Source organism: Mustela nigripes, unplaced genomic scaffold, assembly GCF_022355385.1.
Source record: "Mustela nigripes isolate SB6536 unplaced genomic scaffold, MUSNIG.SB6536 HiC_scaffold_123, whole genome shotgun sequence".
Lineage (NCBI taxonomy): Eukaryota > Metazoa > Chordata > Mammalia > Carnivora > Mustelidae > Mustela > Mustela nigripes.
In genome coordinates this window covers 9,733-15,464 of record NW_026739537.1, presented here as the reverse complement: position 1 = coordinate 15,464, position 5,732 = coordinate 9,733, and the positions used below count along the sequence as shown (strand labels likewise).

General features: G+C 37.9%; 1 pseudogene; it reads right to left on the bottom strand.

Annotated features, from left to right (window-relative positions):
- Positions 1 to 2,639: 2,639 nt before the first annotated feature.
- Positions 2,640 to 4,007, bottom strand: LOC132008346 (RAD51-associated protein 1-like; annotated as a pseudogene).
- Between the last annotated feature and the right edge of the window lie 1,725 nt (positions 4,008 to 5,732).

Below are 5,732 nucleotides of genomic sequence, written 5' to 3'. Positions count from 1 at the left end.
GTTGTGTGGATTGATTCCTTCACTGTGCAAAAGCTTTTGATTTTGATGTAGTCCCAACTTGCTCCTGAAGCAAGAGCAGTAAAAGCAAAAGTAAACAGAAACAGACCCAGAGATACAGAGAATTCTGTATCACCAGAAGGGAAGGGGGTGGGAGGATGGACAAAATGGGTAAAGGGGAATGTGAGGTTCAGGATTCCAGTTATAGTAAGTCACAGGGATACAGGTACAGCATAGGAAATACAGTCAATGGTATTGTAATAGCATCATGCAGTAAGAGATAGCTAGGCTTGTGGTAGGCATGGTGTAACATTCAGAGTTCTTAAATTGTCTGAAACACAACATCACATTATGTGTCAACTATGCTTCAATTTAAATAAACAACCAAACAAATATACACATGTTAAAGAACAAATTTATGTTATTAGTGGGAATACTGTTCCCAGAGAGGTTATAAAGTATAAGGTCCAACTTTTTTCCTACACAGGTCCTGCCTTATTTAGGTCTACCTGAACCTTCAAAGCACTGAGATACCCAAGAAGAGAGACTGCTATAAAAATAGAGTCCTGGTAGCTGTTCCTCTATTTCCCTATACACCACCTAATATTTTCTTTCTGTGAGCTCTTAGATCACTCTTTTGCAGGGCTCAGTCATACCCTCCAACCTTTTAAATCTTTAGCCTATGAAAGCAGATTCCCAAAACAAGCATACCTTCAAATGGCCAAGAGTAGGAGCCATGTCCTGCTCCTGGAGGACAAGCTAAACTGAAAGTCATCCATGTAATCATCTCAATGTAGACATGTTACCAACTACCAAAATGAAGCTCTGTTACTGATCTGACAGCCAGTCCTAGCCCACCAAACCCTACATGTACATGGGAAAGACATCAAAGAATTAGAAAAAGAGGTGGAGTGAGGAGACCCCTACCTTGGGCCATATATCTGTGTGGTTCAGAATCTCCATTCCCCCTTAGATACTCAAGAGGATCTTAGCCAAGATTGGGCTGCAAGTAGATGATATCACATTCCTATATGCTGTAAAAAGCCTTCCTCATGGCTCAAATGATTTTAAAACCTCTCAACAGCGGGGAGTGAGAAGTCGGGGTACAAGGTGGTGGGTATTATAGAGGGCACGGATTGCATGGAGCACTGGGTGTGGTACAAAAATAATGAATACTGTTATGCTGAAAAGAAATAATAAATAAATTAAAAATAAATAAATAAATAAGAGAACCAAAAAAAAAAAAAAGAAAGAAAGAAAACCTGAAGTATGCTAGTTCATTCAATTAAACAAATCATCAAAAAAATTGCTCATGATTTTCTTGAACCCTCTATTTTAATATGCTTTTCTAAACAACTCCCAATATCCTGTGTCCTTCATTCCTTCCCATGTGTGTGTGTCCTTCATTTCTGTAATCCATCTTTATCTAACTTATCATATGCCCAAATAGTCTGACATCTTTTCTAAAACTCTTATTCCTATCCAACCCAGTGTTGTTATTCTTGAAAGTTGGCCTCTCCTGCCAATTCCTTCCTTACACACCTTCACTGTGTTCACTAGACCAACTCCCCATCTTTCTATTATTAAAACATTCACCTATTAAGATGAGAAAAAAAAGGGGAAACCTGAATGTAAATCTCATTTCTGTCACTTATATCCAAATAAGTTACTTTAATCTCTTTTGCATTTCAAATTCTCCATTTAAATAATCACTTGGTGAGGATGTTAAACACAGGTTGTAGTACCAGAGAGTATTTTGATTAGTTCATCTCTAAGATGTCCTAAAATCCTGAAATTCTATGTGCTTTTGATTTTGTCTACAGAAAAACAGAGAATACTTAGCTGGCAGAAAGGGAAAAAATGGAATAAAAGAAATGCCAAGAAAAGCAGAGAAGAAAGAAAAAAGAAAAACAACAAGAAAAGATTATAGAAAAGTCAACAGAGAAAAGGAAAAAAAAACTACAAAAAAAGAAAAAGCTTCAAGATCAAGGGAACTAGCCTAAAGGAAAAACTAGAGTGGGAAGTCAGTAAACAGAGACTCATTTAGAAATATCCTCTCAAGAGATGATAAAATTAATTAACGTATCAAGGCCTACACCTAAATTACATATACATCACTTCTGGAAAATCATTCATCTCAAGGAGAGCAGACATCTCTATATCTAAGAACTTGCCTGATTAGGTCTTGCTTATATAAAAGCTATGTACTATGGCCATAGGTAATGAGAGCCATCCTAAAATCTTTGACAGTAAAAACAAGAGACTAGTTGCCGCTGCACTAATTACCCCTAGTTATCACTAGTTGTCAAATATATTAGGACAAATGCTTGGACTAACCTGGTCTCTTAGGAAAACGCTAAATAAGCAAACACATAACTAAATTTGACTCTCTGAATTGATCTGACTAGGATCTGTACCTTAACCCCAGTGCTGCTGAGGGACAAAAGAATCGATGTGGGAGTCACGCAGGCTGACAGTCAAATCATGGGTCTACTACTCGTTTTTGTTTTTGTTTTTGTTTTTTTTTACATTAAAGGATTCCTTTATAGTATGATAACTTCCTTAAATAGAAACACAATTCAAACATAAACACACTTGTAAAACTCTTTTTCTCTTAATCAAACCTTCGCTGACTACCACACTCAGCCACTAGCAGCATTTGGATGCAAAGGTTTCACTTGTGCTAATCTGGACAAGCCAAGGCAGAGACTCTGATTTGGAGACTTAACAGACACTCCTGCCAGTGGGCTCCTGCTGCTGTTGCTGCTGCTGCTGCTTCCAGACAGCGCTGGTGGCATCTACTTATGTTTTCTGCTTCCAGCTTCAGCTGGAAGGTTTGCATATTTGTAGTGGTTTCCAAATGGCCTCTTCACTGATAAAGCCTTTTTTGGTGAAAGCTGAGATTCTGATTTCAGGGCAGCTGGAGCAGAGTCTCTTGAAATCACTTCCAAAGTATCACGTTTGGATTTAGGTTTCTTCTCCTTTTTTTTTCAACTGGGGATTTTACCTTCACTTCTTTCTTTTTAATTTCTTCCACTTTTTTTCTCCCAGAGTGAAGTTTGCATCATCATCTTCACTCTCCCTAAAATCAGACTCATCCTCAGACTCTCCACCAGAGGTTCAGAGTCGTCAGCACTACCACCATCACTGCCTTCCAAAAGAATCTTCCTCTGTTGTACCACAGCTTTTGATGCTGCTTTTCTTTTCCCTTGAGCACTGCACACATCATCTTCCTCGGTAAGCTTATCCAAATCTAAATCATCACTGGCTGCACTGCAATCGGAGAGATGGGGAGCCTTAGTCATTGTCCCAATTTCGCTGCTGCCACATTTTTTTGGTGCTTGTATCTTGAGCCTCTCCCATATCAATGGTGACCGCTGGAAGTTCCTTCACTGATAAAGCTAGTGCGACTTCTAAGTCTGGCTGGTAGAGTTCGTTACCTAAAGCCATCCTTTTTTAGGGGTTTTCTCTTGTACTGGGATATGTTCTTTCTGGAGATTCTTCAATTTAGGTTTCCTTGTTTCTAGTATTAACTCTTTTGGTGTTGTTCTGGGCTTCTTATTCAAAGGTGTGGTTGCGGAAACAAAGTCATCATCGCTGCCAGAATTTTCAACTGTGAGTAACTGACTAGTTTCTTATGCCTCAGGGGGGCACCATGGCCCCCTCCAAGACTGAAAATTCACAGTGTTCAAGCTCTTGTTAGAAGCAGTGGTGGTTTCTGGGTCTGCTACTCTTTAACTATAGAATCATAGGTCAATTAATCAGTGTTCCTGAACCACAGATGACTAATTAATAAAAAAATAGGCTGTAACAGCACATCTACTTCGTGATGCTATTGTAATGACTATATAAGTAATAAATGTCAAGCACATAATATAGGGCCTAGCACACAGTAGAACTCTCAACAAATGCTTTTCTCTGCATTCCCTTAACACAGAATTTGTAAAAAGAAAAAAAAAATCCACAAAAATCCTACCTGATTACAAAGTCTTCTTCAGAAGTCTTATTCACTGTAAAGAAAAAAGCAAAATACATTTTAAATCAACAACAGAGAAATACAGAATATTCAAAGTCTAAGACTGATGTTGTGTTAAAAAGTATTCTTCGGGACCATACCTGGTAACCACACTGGAGTGAATATTAATTATACTATTGGTAGGCAGTTAACTCGCTAAGAAATCTTACTTTCTTCTCTACATTTACCAAATGGAAGAAAAGAATGGTATTTATCAGAATTTGATACCTACAAGTGGATGTTTATAATGACCATAATTTTAACCAAACCCTTGAGACTGACAGAAAATGGTGTCATTAGCAGAATCATCATCATAGACTGACAATGTCAGGATTCTTCTGGATTCTTCAGGACTTTCACTATGAGGCACAGTTAAAAGACACTATACTTATTTCGCTGTAACACAACAGAACTTCTCCAGATCTCCAGCAGGGGCTGTTAAGTTTTGGGTGAAACACCTCATCACAAAGTTTGGTCTACAGCCACTCTACTTTGCAGCATGGCAAAACATAGCAAACAGACTCTCTCTGGCCTTATTTCCAATTGCAAGGTAAGTATGAAAGCTTTTAGTGATTTTAATGATTCTGGTTCTCTTAAGATGACCTATTTTCATTGCTGGAGAGTCTATCTGGATCCACCTCTTAGACCAGAATGATACCAGTGATTTGGCTAGGTAGCAGGATATGATTCCCCACTATGTGACAAACATCTGTAGAAATCACACTTTTTCAGTCTGTAAGGCATATGTCATCAATCCTACACTGATGAACATAACAAAGGACAAAGATTATCTTGAATCACTATATTCAATTACCTCGGAAGTTTAATTTTTAAAAAATTCAAGAAGATATCCACTGTATGATTGCAACTATATGACATTCTGGTAAAAGTAAAACTTTTTAAGTTAGGAGTTAAGGGTTGCAGCAAGGGGAACAGGCACAGCACAGAGAAATTTTAAGGCAGTGAAACTATTCTATGTGATACCACATGATAGATACATGTCATCACACATTTGTTAAAACCCATAGAATGTAAAACACCAAGAATGAACCCTGATGTAAATTATAGACTGTGGACAATAAAGATAAGCTAATATAAATATAACAATGTACCACTGTGGTTCAAGATGTTGACAACAAGGAAGGCTACGTGTGTAGAGGAACATGCGGTAAATGGAAACTCTCTGTACTTTCTGCTATATTGTGCAATAAACTTGAAAATGCTGTAAAAAATAATATTTATTGTGAAGGAAAAAAACAAAAGGTATCCATTGAGACTGCTAAGTGTTGGTACAAACCAGGTGATTTATCAAGTACTTATTACTTGATTTCCTTCTGGGAACCAGAATTTTGATATATGCTAGGGAGAAGATGCCTACATGATTATCACTTAAAGAAAATTTCAGGCACTGAGTATCTATAAGATTCTTGTATTGGCAGCAACATCTCACACGAGTTGTCATGATTTGATGCTGGAGGAATTAAGCACACCCATAGGCAGAGGATTCTTAGAAGCCTGCACTTGGCTTCCTCTAGACTTCACTCCAGGCACCTTTTCTCTGCTGATTTTGCTTTGTATCATTTCACCGTAATAAACCACAGGCATGCGTACAAATATGCTGAGATGTGTGAGTTCCTCCAGTGAATAACCAAACCTGGTTGTCATTTTGGGAGCCTCTAATACCAATGCATTATATGCAATTTTTATGATTAAGGTTGAT